General features: G+C 39.6%; 1 protein-coding gene across 5 annotated transcripts in view; it reads left to right on the plus strand.

Moving 5' to 3' along the window:
* The window catches only part of LOC135541537 (beta-1 adrenergic receptor-like), a 35464-nt gene that overhangs the window by 11365 nt on the left and 11307 nt on the right, over positions 1-12792 (plus strand). Inside the window, exon 2 of one of the 5 annotated variants that reach the window (XM_064967869.1) lies at positions 8530-8546. The exons of 1 other annotated variant lie outside the window; for it this stretch is intronic. The gene's annotated coding sequence lies outside the window, so the exon portion shown is untranslated. Of the gene's footprint in view, positions 1-1857; positions 3717-5367; positions 8122-8529; positions 8547-12792 lie in introns of those variants that run through there. 3 more of the 5 variants (XM_064967846.1, XM_064967851.1, XM_064967862.1) reach the window with 3 other exon arrangements.

The raw sequence follows: 12792 nt of genomic DNA on the forward strand, positions 1-12792 counted from the left end.
GGCTGGGCGCAGTGCGCGCTAACCAAGGTTGCCAGGTGCACGGTGTTTCTGGTGTTTCTGGCGGCTGGCTTCCGGGTTGGATGCGCGCTGTGTTAAGAAGAAGTGCGGCTTGGTTGGGTTGTGTATCGGAGGATGCATGACTTTCAACCTTCGTCTCTCCCGAGCCCGTACGAGAGTTGTAGCGATGAGACAAGATAGTAGCTACTAAACAATTGGATACCACGAAATTGGGGAGAAAAAAGGGGAGTAAAATTTAAAAAATAAAATAAAAATGTATTGTTGTATTGTTTGATTATACAAGGCCAACACAATCAATATTGCAAGTTTGATTTCTGGAGCACCATTTCATTGTTATCTTCAATTGAACCATTCAGCAAAGAGTGCATAGCTGTTTTGTTAACACTGGAGCCAAACTGAGATAGAATAGTTCAGTTCAGTCATGGGACAAAAGGAGGAAGACTGTATAATAGAAAGACGCCGTTATCACAAAAAATGTCATGTTTGATTATCATACTAATTAAGCATTAAAAATTCAGAGCCTCAATGTTAGAAGAGAGGTTGGTTTTATAATGGCTTTGCAATCATTAGCTAAGTGGCACGGACTTTTGTGTTTGCCCAGGCACTAAAAGGTTATGGCTTAAATTGCCATCTGACAGAGTCATACCAGGGCTTTAAAAAGGGGAACCTATTGCAGCTTTCTGTGGAAATACTTTGTGGGCTGTGTCTGGAACAGTAATGTCCATCTGATGGCTGATGGAGTAAACTCTCTTTCTGTATGCTACCAAGCAACTGAGACTGAGGCATAATCCAAACACCACGTCCCTCAAAAGAAACATGTAGTGTGTCAGGCATGGTTATCAAATCCCCCTCCCAAAATACAGCAGATGAAAGATTCCTAGAACTCACATCGCATGGATATCACATGAAATCCACAGAAATCCTAGGTTAAGAAGTTTCTGTGCAGCACCTATATTCAGTTCAGTAATTGCTTTTGTGAAATAGCACTCAGGAGGCATCACAACAAGTAATGAAGGCCAACATGTTGTGGCAGTGTGAACTCAACTCTCAAATGCTTATGTTCAAAGCAAATTGAATTGCTCAGACACATTACACTTTTCCCCCTCTGAACTTTCAGCTTCCATTTGTTTGGCATGGCAACTATATCAGGCAAGAAATAGCTTTTGGATAGAATCCACCAAGCGTAGAGGCGGTGGAAATATGTCCATCTGCAGGCCTGCCTAATATACTGAGTGACTCAGAGCACCTGCCAAAATTGGCTTATTACTCCAAGTGACTGAGTAAAACATTTATACACACTTTAGGTGCCACCAGAACTATTTTTAACAGACATTGGTGATGCCTGAGTCCTTTAATAGAACTGCATGCTGAGTGTGTAATGCCACACAGCTAAGTGTGAAATCTACATCCCTGCTCCTGTAGACTGGAATGCAGCGCTGTATTGATATGAATAAACAAATACATTGTACTCTGTTTTAGATCATTTGTCAGGTAAACAGCATTATCAACTGTAAAATGCCATTGTAAGTACAGTCAATGTTTAGATAGGCTAGTCATAACAGTTAATATATTAATTGATTTTTCTCATGACAGGATCAATGCTGCATTAAATACACTACACATACATTCCAGTTATACTATAGGTATGCAGGATGACGGGTATTGTATATCAAAAGTATGGTCAGGATTCCATACAAAGAACAACTGCAAAATGTTAATGTCGTTCTCAGAGAGGCCATTGCAAAATAACTCTTTATATGTGCAGACGACCATGACAGACCAAGCATTACCCTTTGTACATGTGACAACAATAACTGAGACCTGCACAATATCGATTAGGAGTCTTTTGTTGGATTAGGATGGGATCAAACCTCAGAGAACATAAAACGAGGAACAGGATAAGAGGAGCATGGTAATGTGAGTATCTGATCAAATCCTACATCTAAAGCATCAAGAAGAAAATGGTGGGAGTTGAGTAAGCAGTTCACTATGGGACAAATCCAAATGTTAAGCCAAAGTTTTACTTCGCTGTCTACAGCTGAGTAAAGTTTAAAGAAATTGGCAAGTAACTTAAATCAACTTTATCTCATCGATTGTTTCTTTCATACTTACTGTACCATTGATAGTAATGACTGGAGAGAAAGATCTACGCGTTCGAAGGTTCTTAATTTTAAGGAACCATATGTGCTCCAGGTGGTTCTTAAGAAACTGCAAACAACTTGATTGAAATATTTTAATGCCATCAATCATTGGAATCAACATATTTTTACAACATAATCCCTTTGGCCCCAAACCTCCCAAGGGCCATACCTCACTTTCTGACCACAAAGTAAAAAAGTACTGTAAAAGAAAGTACACTTTACCCTGTTGACAGGTACTGTAAAAGAAAGTACACTTTACCCTGTTGACAGGTACTGTAAAATAAAATACACTTTACCCTGTTGACAGGTACTGTAAAAGAAAGTACACTTTACCCTGTTGACAGATACTGTAAAAGAAAGTACACTTTACCCTGTTGACAGGTACTGTAAAAGAAAATACACTTTACCCTGTTGACAGGTACTGTAAAAGAAAATACACTTTACTCAAATGATGGATGTCTCTCTGCATGAGACTTTGGGATGGAGCGAAAGCTACATTTTGAACAAAGTTTTAAACTGCACAGGCATTTCTTTCCCTCAGAAGTCCACGTGAAAGTACAATACTTGCTGTATAAGGGATGAGGGTACTTCTCTAGATTTCTCCAACAAAGTAATGGTGGGCATTGTTTATATTTTCCTGTGTAGACATGTACTGTACAGTTGATAGGATCAGAATCTCTGGCATTTTGAAAAAAGTATTGGTTGAGCAGGGAGTATGTTTGTGGGAAAGAGAAACCTTAGAGGACACACTACCATGAAGTGATTATTGGGAATAGGAAGGACATTAATCAATCAGGATAGACACATTCAAAAGCTCAAAATCAAATAAGCAGTAAAATGAACTGTTATTGTTCCCCAGTCTGAAGTGAACCCAAATCACATAATGTTCAATATGGTAATGTGGGTTACACATTTCAACCTCCTTCCACCATGTTAGAGTCATCTCTCCCAATGTGCATTTGCCAAGTCAAACAAACACATCATCTCCTGATGAGACAGTTAGTTGGCCTTCTTGTCTAGATGCTTTAATAGTAAAGAACATGTGCTTGGGATTTCATGGGAAGATGAAATAAACAACAAGTCTGATATTGCAAAGTAAATTTAAATCACAAGTGACACAATCACATAAGACAATTGGATCGATTTCAGCGTTGGATCTCAATGTTATGATTTCCAATTCCATTATTTAAAAAATATATATATATATACATTTCCCAAAAAGTTATGTCATATCAATGTAAAAATGTTTTCATCTTCCCCAAGGCAGGGAAAACAAAACCAATTGTATTATTTTAGGGGGTCAGTGTAAATCAAATAAAACTTTGAAATGTAATTTATTTGTAATGTATTTTTGGAGGTATAGTCAATATTTCACCATTGCTTACAAGAACCACTTTCTGATGGTTCTGAATTGCTCTTTTTTATAACCATTACAGTAAATTGTGCTTAGTACAGTGAGGGGAAAAAGTATTTGATTCCATGCTGATTTTGTACGTTTGCCCACTGACATAGAAATGATCCGTCTATAATTTTAATGGTAGGTTTATTTGAACAGTGAGAGACAGAATAACAACAACAAAATCCAGAAAAACGCATGACAAAAATGTTATATATTGATTTACATTTTAATGAGGGAAATATGTATTTGACCCCCTCTCAATCAGAAAGATTTCTGGCTCCCAGGTGTCTTTTATACAGGTAACGAGCTGAGATTAGGAGCACACTCTTATAGGGAGTGATACCTATATAAAAGACACCTGTCCACAGAAGCAATCAATCAATCAGATTCCAAACTCTCCACCATGGCCAAGACCAAAGAGCTCTCCAAGGATGTCAGGGACAAGATTGTAGACCTACACAAGGCTGGAATGGGCTACATGACCATCGCCAAGCAGCTTGGTGAGAAGGTGACAACAGTTGGTGCGATTATTCGCAAATGGAAGAAACACAAAATAACTGTCAATCTCCCTCGGCCTGGGGCTCCATGCAAGGTCTCACCTCGAGGAGTTGCAATGATCATGAGAACGGTGAGGAATCAGCCCAGAACTACACGGGAGGATCTTGTCAATGATATCAAGGCAGCAGGGACCATAGTCACCAAGAAAACAATTGGTAACACACTACACCGTGAAGGACTGAAATCCTGGAGCGCCCGCAAAGTCCCCCTGCTCAAGAAAGCACATATACATGCCCATCTGAAGTTTGCCAATGAACATCTGAATGATTCAGAGGACAACTGGGTGAAAGTGTTGTGGTCAGATGAGACCAAAATGGAGCTCTTTGGCATTAACTCAACTCGCCGTGTTTGGAGGAGGAGGAATGCTGCCTATAACCCCAAGAATATCATCCCCACCGTCAAACATGGAGGTGGAAACATTATGCTTTGGGGGTGTTTTTCTGCTACGGGGACAGGACATCTTCACCACATCACAGGGACATTGGACGGGCCATGTACTGTTAAATCTTGGGTGAGAACCTCCTCTCAACCAGGGCATTGAAAATGGGTCGTGGATGGGTATTCCAGCATGACAATGACCCAAAACACACGGCCAAAGCAACAAATGAGTGGCTCAAGAAGAAGCACATTAAGTTCCTGGAGTGGCCTAGCCAGTCTCCAGACCTTAATCCCATAGAAAATCTGTGGAGGGAGCTGAAGGTTTGAGTTGCCAAACGTCAGCCTCGAAACCTTAATGACTTGGAGAAGATCTGCAAAGTGGGACAAAATCCCTCCTGAGATGTGAGCAAACCTGTTGGCCAACTACAATGTCTGACCTCTGTCATTGCCAACAAGGGTTTTGCCACCAAGTACTAAGTAATGTTTTGCAGAGGGGTCAAATACTTATTTCCCTCATTAAAATGCAACTCAATTTATAACATTTTTGACAAGTGTTTTTCTGGATTTTTGTTGTTGTTATTCTGTCTCTCACTGTTCAAATAAACCTACCATTCAAATTATAGACTGATCATTTCTTTGTCAGTGGGCAAATGTACAAAATCAGCATGGGATCAAATACTTTTTTCCCTCACTGTATATTTTGGCTAATAGGGCATCAACATTCCTCTAAATAAATTCTCATTAACCAAAATGACATTCTTAGTTCACAGTGAATTATAGGCTTTAACAAAGTCTGGAATATGACAGTGTCTCAGAATATGAAAATGACAGGAATATGAGCCCAAAAATTCTAATTTATCCTTATTCACTCAGTTTCACATTACAGGATGGGTGAAAGATTTGGAAGCAAATCTCAAGAAATTAAAAACATCAAAAGGCCAACCCCAGCAGTGACTTTCACAACTGACTGAGCAGAGACTGGAATGGCTAAGATGAGACTGCACAAAGAACAACCTAATAATGCAGATGCATTGGCCCTGGTGAATATGGGCAGGGAAGATTTACAAAACCCTGAGGAGGAGAACTGGACTGGGCAGTTTGGGTTGGCTGGCCTGGATGTTTGGGAGTGGCACCAGTTTAAAGGTCCAGATCACAAGACTTGAAGACTAACTGTCAACACAGCACCCTGAGGAAGACGGTTCACTGCAACCCAGCATTAAACCATCATCATGGACTGAGGTATCCTGGCCTTGTCTGCCACCAACACGCTCACAGCATACTGTGTACAATAGGATGGACTCTTTCTTTACAACCAGGAATGATTGCAGATGTGTAACAGTAATACACAGTAGATATTCATGCACAATGTGTGTGACCTCTGGTGTAAAGTGGGCAGTCAGAATAAATGGTGTACATTATCTAATGCAAAGTTATTTATTATATCCTCACTATCTGCACATGCAAAACGTGTCAACTTAACACAGGAATATCATGTTAAATGTCTTTACTCTCCAGTAATGTCCATAGTGTAGCAACACATTTTCTATTCAGTGTTCATGTCATTAACCTCTTCACTGCCAAATCAACCTAATTAACTGCACTTGAAATATAAGTGTTCTTATCAAGTGATCTGCCTAAATAACACGGGTAATAACCAGATCCATTAACATACAGTACCAGTCAAGAGTTTGGACACACCTACTAATTTAAAAGTTTTTCTTTATTTTACTAATGTGTATGTTCTAGAACAATAGTGAAGATATCATAACTATGAAATAACACATATGGAATCATGTAGTAACCATAAAAGTGTTAAACAAATCTAAATAAATTCATAGTAGCCACCCTTTGCATTGATGACAGCTTTACACACTTGGCATTCTCTCTACCAGCTTCACCTGGAATGCTTTTTTTTCAACAGTCTTGACGGAGTTCCCACATATGCTGAGTGCTTGTTGGCTGCTTTTCCTTCACTCTGCGGTCCAACTCATCCCAAACCATCTCAATAGGGTTGAGGTCGGGTGATTGTGGAGGCCAGGTCATCTGATGCAGCCCTCAATCACTCTCCTTCTTGGCCAAATAGCTCTTACATAGCCTGGAGATATGTTGGGTCATTGTTCTGTTGAAAAATAAATGATAGTCCCACTAACTGCAAGCCAGATGGGATGGTGTATCGCTGAAGAATGCTGTGGTAGCCATGATGGTTAAGTGTGTCATGAATTCTAAATAAATCACTGACAGCTTCACCAGCAAAGCACCCCCACACCATCACACCTCCTCCTCCATGCTTCACGGTGGGAACCACACATGTGGAGATCATCCGTTCACCTACTCTACATCTCAGAAAGACACGGTGGTTGGAACCAAAAATCTCAAATTTGGACCCAGACCAAATGACAGATTTCAACCTGTCTAATGTCCATTGCTCGTGTTTCTTGGCCCAAGCAAGTCTCGTCTTTTTATTGGTGTCCTTCAGTAGTGGTTTCTTTGCAGCAATTCGACCATTAAGGCCTGATTCACACAGTCTCCTCTGAACAGTTGATGTTGAGATGTGTCTGTTACTTGAACTCTGTGAAGTATTTATTTGGGCTGCAATTTCTCAGACTGCAGCAGAGGTAACTCTGGGTCTTCATTTCCTATGGCGGTCCTCATGAGAGCCAGTTTCATCATAGCACTTGATGGTTTTTGCGACTGCACTTGAAGAAACTTTCAAAGTCCTTGAAATGTTCGCATTGACTGACCTTCATGTCTTAAAGTAATGATGGAATGTCATTATTATTTGAGCTGTTCTTGCCATATTATGGACTTGGTCTTTTACCAAATAGGGCTATCTTCTGAATACCACCCCTATCTCGTCACAACACAACTGATTGGCTCAAACGCATTAAGGAAAGAAATTCCACAAATGTACTTTTAACAGGGCACACCTGTTAATTGAAATGCATTCCAGGTGACTACCTCATGAAGCTGGTTGAGAGAATGCCAACAGTGTGCAAAAGCTGTCATCAAGGGTGGCTGAATATATTTTGATTTGTTTAACCTTTTTTTGATTACTACATGATTCCATATGTGTTATTTTATAGTTTTGACATCTTCACTATTATTCTACAATGTAGAAAATAGTAAAAATAAAGAAAATCCCTTGTCCAAACTTTTGATTGGTACTGTCCCTATTTTATAAAAAGTGATATGTAACTCAAGATATTGTTTGCAATAAACAGTCATGAATATAAGTCAAGGACTTCCAATGTCAACCTATAAAAAGCTAAGACCATTTGGAGCATCAGCCACACAAAATGTACCATCAGGTGTACTGACATACAGCCAAATACATCCTCATTGTACTTCGTACACACAGCAGAAAAATCTGCATCTCTGACCTAAGTCACTGATGACAGACATTGCTTTGACCCATAAGATCTAGTAACCATCCCTTGCATCTCATGCAGCTCATAACTTATTTATTGTGTGATGACGAAGCAGTGAATGAGATTGATGTGATTCCAAAAAAGAACCTTGAATATTGTCATGAACTAAGTCATTATGAATTCTGACAATGTGTACCTCTACAAACCTTTCACTAAACATATGACTGTACAACTGAAATAAATGACAAGGTTTCCATGATCCTTCTCACTTTTGTCATTGTGTGTGAGAGGGACAGACTGAGAGACAGAGAAAAAGAGTGAGTGAGACAGACAGTGACAGAGATTTAGAGACATAACAGAGCGAGAGAGAATCAAAATGAGAGAGAGAGACAGACACAGACGGACGGACGGACGGACAGACGGAGGGAGGGAGGGCAGACAGACGGAGGGAGGGCAGACAGAGAAGATGGGCTGAGAGAGGGTCAAAGAAATAGTGAGTGAGAGACTGAGAGACAGAATCTTGACTATGAAGAGAGATACATGTAGATGTAGAGTCTCTCTCTCGCTCTAGGAGAATAAACCCTGGACTCTCTCTCACTATAGGAGAATAAACCCTGGACTCTCTCTCACTATAGAAGAATAAACCCTGGACTATCTCTTACTATAGGGGAATAAACCCTGGACTCTCTCTCACTGTAGGGGAATAAACCCTGGACTCTCTCTCACTATAGGGGAATAAACCCTGGACTCTCTCTCACTATAGGGGAATAAACCCTGGACTCTCTCTCACTATAGGGGAATAAACCCTGGACTCTCTCTCACTATAGGGGAATAAACCCTGGACTCTTTCTCACTATAGGGGAATAAACCCTGGACTCTCTCTCACTATAGGGGAATAAACCCTGGACTCTCTCTCACTATAGGGGAATAAACCCTGGACCGCATAATGTTCACAGTATCTGCGTGGGGTTGGAAACAGTCATGCTACAAAAACATCCTTATCTCCTCAACCTCAACTCCTTGGGATGGAAACAATTATCCGGCTGGAGTTCAACTCGATTCCTATCAGGTAATTCCTGTTAAAATTGTTTTTTTTTTAAAGTGGCAGGCTGGTAAAGTATTCATTAATCACAACACAACCCACTGTGGTTTATAACACTACTACTATACAGGCCATAGTATATCAAAGGTGGCCAAAGCCAAGCAAGGCGCTGTGGTGTAGACAACAGATTAACCCAATGACAAAGCTAGGATTGAGCCATTTGTTGTTTTTCAAAGTTAGGGTGTCTAGCCAATATGATTATAAACACCAATGAACAAGTACAAACAAAATACAGTTTGGTATGTTCTGCAAGGACAATTATGATGCTATGGTCACATAACCACTGATGAAATCAATTATCAGACACTTACCAGATAGTCATTCTGTACAGAAAGGGATACATTATATCTGATAACCCTAAAGGACTGGCAGCTTCTCTGCAACTATTAGCTTTCATAACACACAAACAAGAATGTATTCACACAGTGGAATACAGTCAAACAGTAGGTCAGGGGGGGTATTAAAGAGGCCATCTCATAATTACAGCAGTGATGCGTACTAGATGACCAACGAATTATGTTCTCTGATCAAAATTGGGTACAAATATGCAATGGGATCTTGTGACTCTTGGCATCAGAAGAAAATTAAATTAGGTCAATTGTTAAGAGAGAACAAACATGAGTTTCATCATTCACATTGCCCATCAATATCAAAAGTGTGCACATTTGTTATATTCAGTGAATAAGGGCTCTAACAAGAATCAGGGGCTCAAGTAAGTATACCTTCTATAAATGGAGAGCAACTATTAACCTAAACATGCAGTGCCACCTAGTGTAACAGCTGAGTCTGAACAATCTGCCTTAAATGTTGTAAGTGACCACCGATATAAGCTTTTTACTTGCTTTGTGGTGATGGGCACAATGTTCACACTTGTGCAGTGAGAAATGTGTGCGAAAAGAAAGGAATGGAATATTTTTAATAGATTTTCGCTAGAGTCCTTGCAAATGCTTTTGAGTAATTATAACACAGAAATGGATTAGCCCTCTTTGCTTATCTAGTCATTTTAAAGTTGGGTAGCCTAGGCTGGATGCAACTCTCTCTGGCCAAGGGCATGGTTAATGGAGTGGTTACAATGGGTAAATCAAACGTGTGCCTGAACATTCTCAGAAAAGCTCTGTGGTGAAGCCACTGGAGCAAACGAGATTGGTACAGGGACATATAACATTTTCAAATTTGATTGGATTCAGCATTTGAATTTTGAAATATTATACTAAATTTAACTACAGAGATGCTTTTTTCTTTCTGAGTGCTAATCGGGGACATTTCCGGGCACAGCTCTAACTGGGGACAGGCAACCAAAATCAGGGACTGTCCCTGTAAATCAATGGGAAAATTGGAACAAATGGTCACGGTTCCAGTCTGCTTATGGGGTGGCTCTCCCATAGGCACCAATGCATTAGCAGAGTCTGGACTGCTTAGTTCAATGGCTGTATATGAACCAAAAAAATGGAGTTAGTGAGATGTTGTTTCGCTTCCTCTTCCGTTTCAGGTTTTAAAAAAAACAAACATTTTTAAGCCTTGAGACAATTGAGATACGGATTGTGTCTGTGTTCCATTCCGAGGGTGAATGGGCAAGACAACATATTTAAGTGCCTTTGAACGCGGTGTGGTAGTAGGTGCCAGGAGCACCGGTTTGAGTGTGTCAAGAACTGCAACGCTGCTGGGTTTTTCAAACTCAAAAGTTTCCCATGTGTATCAAGAATGGTCCACCACCCAAAGGACACCCAGACATCTTGACATAACTGTGGGAAGCATTGGAGTCAACATAGGCCAGCATCCCTGTGGAACACTTTCGACACCTTGTAGAGTCCATGCTCTGACGAATTGAGGTTGGTCTGAGAGCAAAAGCAGGTGTGCAAATCAATATCAGGAATGTTTTCCTAATATTACACTCAGTGTATACAGGGCATTCAGAAAGTATTCAGAACCCTTGACGTTTCCCACATTTTGTTACATTACAGCCTTTTTCTAAAAATGATGGAATTGTTTTTTCCCCTCATCAATCTACACACAATACCCCATAATGACAAAGCAAAAACAGGTTTCTGCAAATGTATTACAAATATAAAACGTATATATCACATTTACATATGTTTTCAGATCCTATACTCAGTACTTTGTTGAAACACCTTTGACAGCGATTACAGCCTCGAGTCTTCTTGGGTATGTCGCTACAACACATTTGGGGAGAACGGGCTCGTTCTGATGACTGGAGCTGAGTAGGTGGAATGGTATCTAAAACATTTAAAAAAAAGGGTTTTCAGGTGTACTCCAATCAAGTTGTAGAAACAGCTCAATGATGATCGATGGAAACAGGATGCACATGAGCTCAAATTCGAGTCTCATAGCAAAGGGTTGGAATATTTATGTAAATAAGGTATTTCTGTTTTCTATTTTTCATGCATTTTCCAAAATGTTAAACCTGTTTTTGCTTTGTCATTATGGGGTATTGTGTGTAGACTGTAGAAATAATTTAATCAATTTTAGAATAAGGCTTTAACAAAATGTGGAAAAAGTCAAGGGGTCTGAATACATTCCGAATGCACTGTATCTCTCTATAATGTGTGGGAATACTTTGGAAAAGATTTCCCAAATTAAAATCACTTGGGCTGATTTGCTGGCGTTCTTACAATATTTTATGTCCCACAATTTTAAAAAACAACAAATATATACAGTATATCACAAAAGTGAGTACAACCCTCACATTTTTGTAAATATTTGAGTATATCTTTTCATGTGACAACACTGAAGAAATGATACTTTGCTACAATGTAAAGTAGTGAGTGTACAGCTTGTATAACAGTGTAAATTTGCTGTCCCCTCAAAATAACTCAACACACAGCCATTAATGTCTAAACCGCTGGCAACAAAAGTGAGTACACCCCTAAATGTGGGGCAGCAGGGTAGCCTAGTGGTTAGAGCGTTGGACTAGTAATCAAAAGGTTGCAAGTTCAAATCCCCAAGCTGACAAGGTACAAATCTGTCATTCTGCCCCTGAACAGGCAGTTAACCCACTGTTCCTAAGCCATCATTGAAAATAAGAATTTGTTCTTAACTGACTTGCCTAGTAAAATAAAGGTAAAAAAAAAATTAAAAGTGAACGCTGTCAAATAAGTGTTAAATACTGGAACATGGAAGATCCTGGATAAAAATGTGTTTTTAAAGCTTATTTTATAGCAAGTGACATATTCAACCCAACGTATCGTAAGTATTGTTCCTAGAGATTAGTGTTAGGGGTCATTCCACCAATTCTGTGCCTTTTGAGAAAAATAGTTTTCACCTAATTTTAACATTCTGTCATAAGGACCACATGTTCAACTTCATAAAACCACATGTTCCATCTCATGAGGTTAAACAGCAGTTGAAACAAGAACAAAGTCTTCCCTGCCACTGTTTTGCTAAAAAGCTTAGGGATGGGGATGGAGAAATGTAACCACTTGTTTTGATGCTAATCAGTGTTTGTTTATATTTACTTTGTTTACAAACATTGGAGTAAAACAAGCTTATATATTGGGTTCTGATGGGGTATGACAGTTCATGAAGCGTTTATACAGTATATCATTAATTTAGTCCAACAATGGATGTAGCGCTTGCAGATTGCCCCTTTAAAAAAAAATACTATTGTAAGTGCCCTTTACGTGCCAAATAAAGTAACAGGGTTGACAATTTCATGTTAAATCAGCCATAAATCTACTTGTGACAGGGGGATTGCAAGCTTGTTGTGTGCAACAGGGCATCGAAATGGAATGCAAGCTTGTGTGCAACAGGGCATCGAAATGGAATGCAAGCTTGTTGTGTTCAACAGGGCATCGAAATGGAATGCAAGCT

This window comes from Oncorhynchus masou, chromosome 1 (assembly GCF_036934945.1).
Source record: "Oncorhynchus masou masou isolate Uvic2021 chromosome 1, UVic_Omas_1.1, whole genome shotgun sequence".
NCBI classification, from domain to species: Eukaryota; Metazoa; Chordata; class Actinopteri; order Salmoniformes; family Salmonidae; genus Oncorhynchus; species Oncorhynchus masou.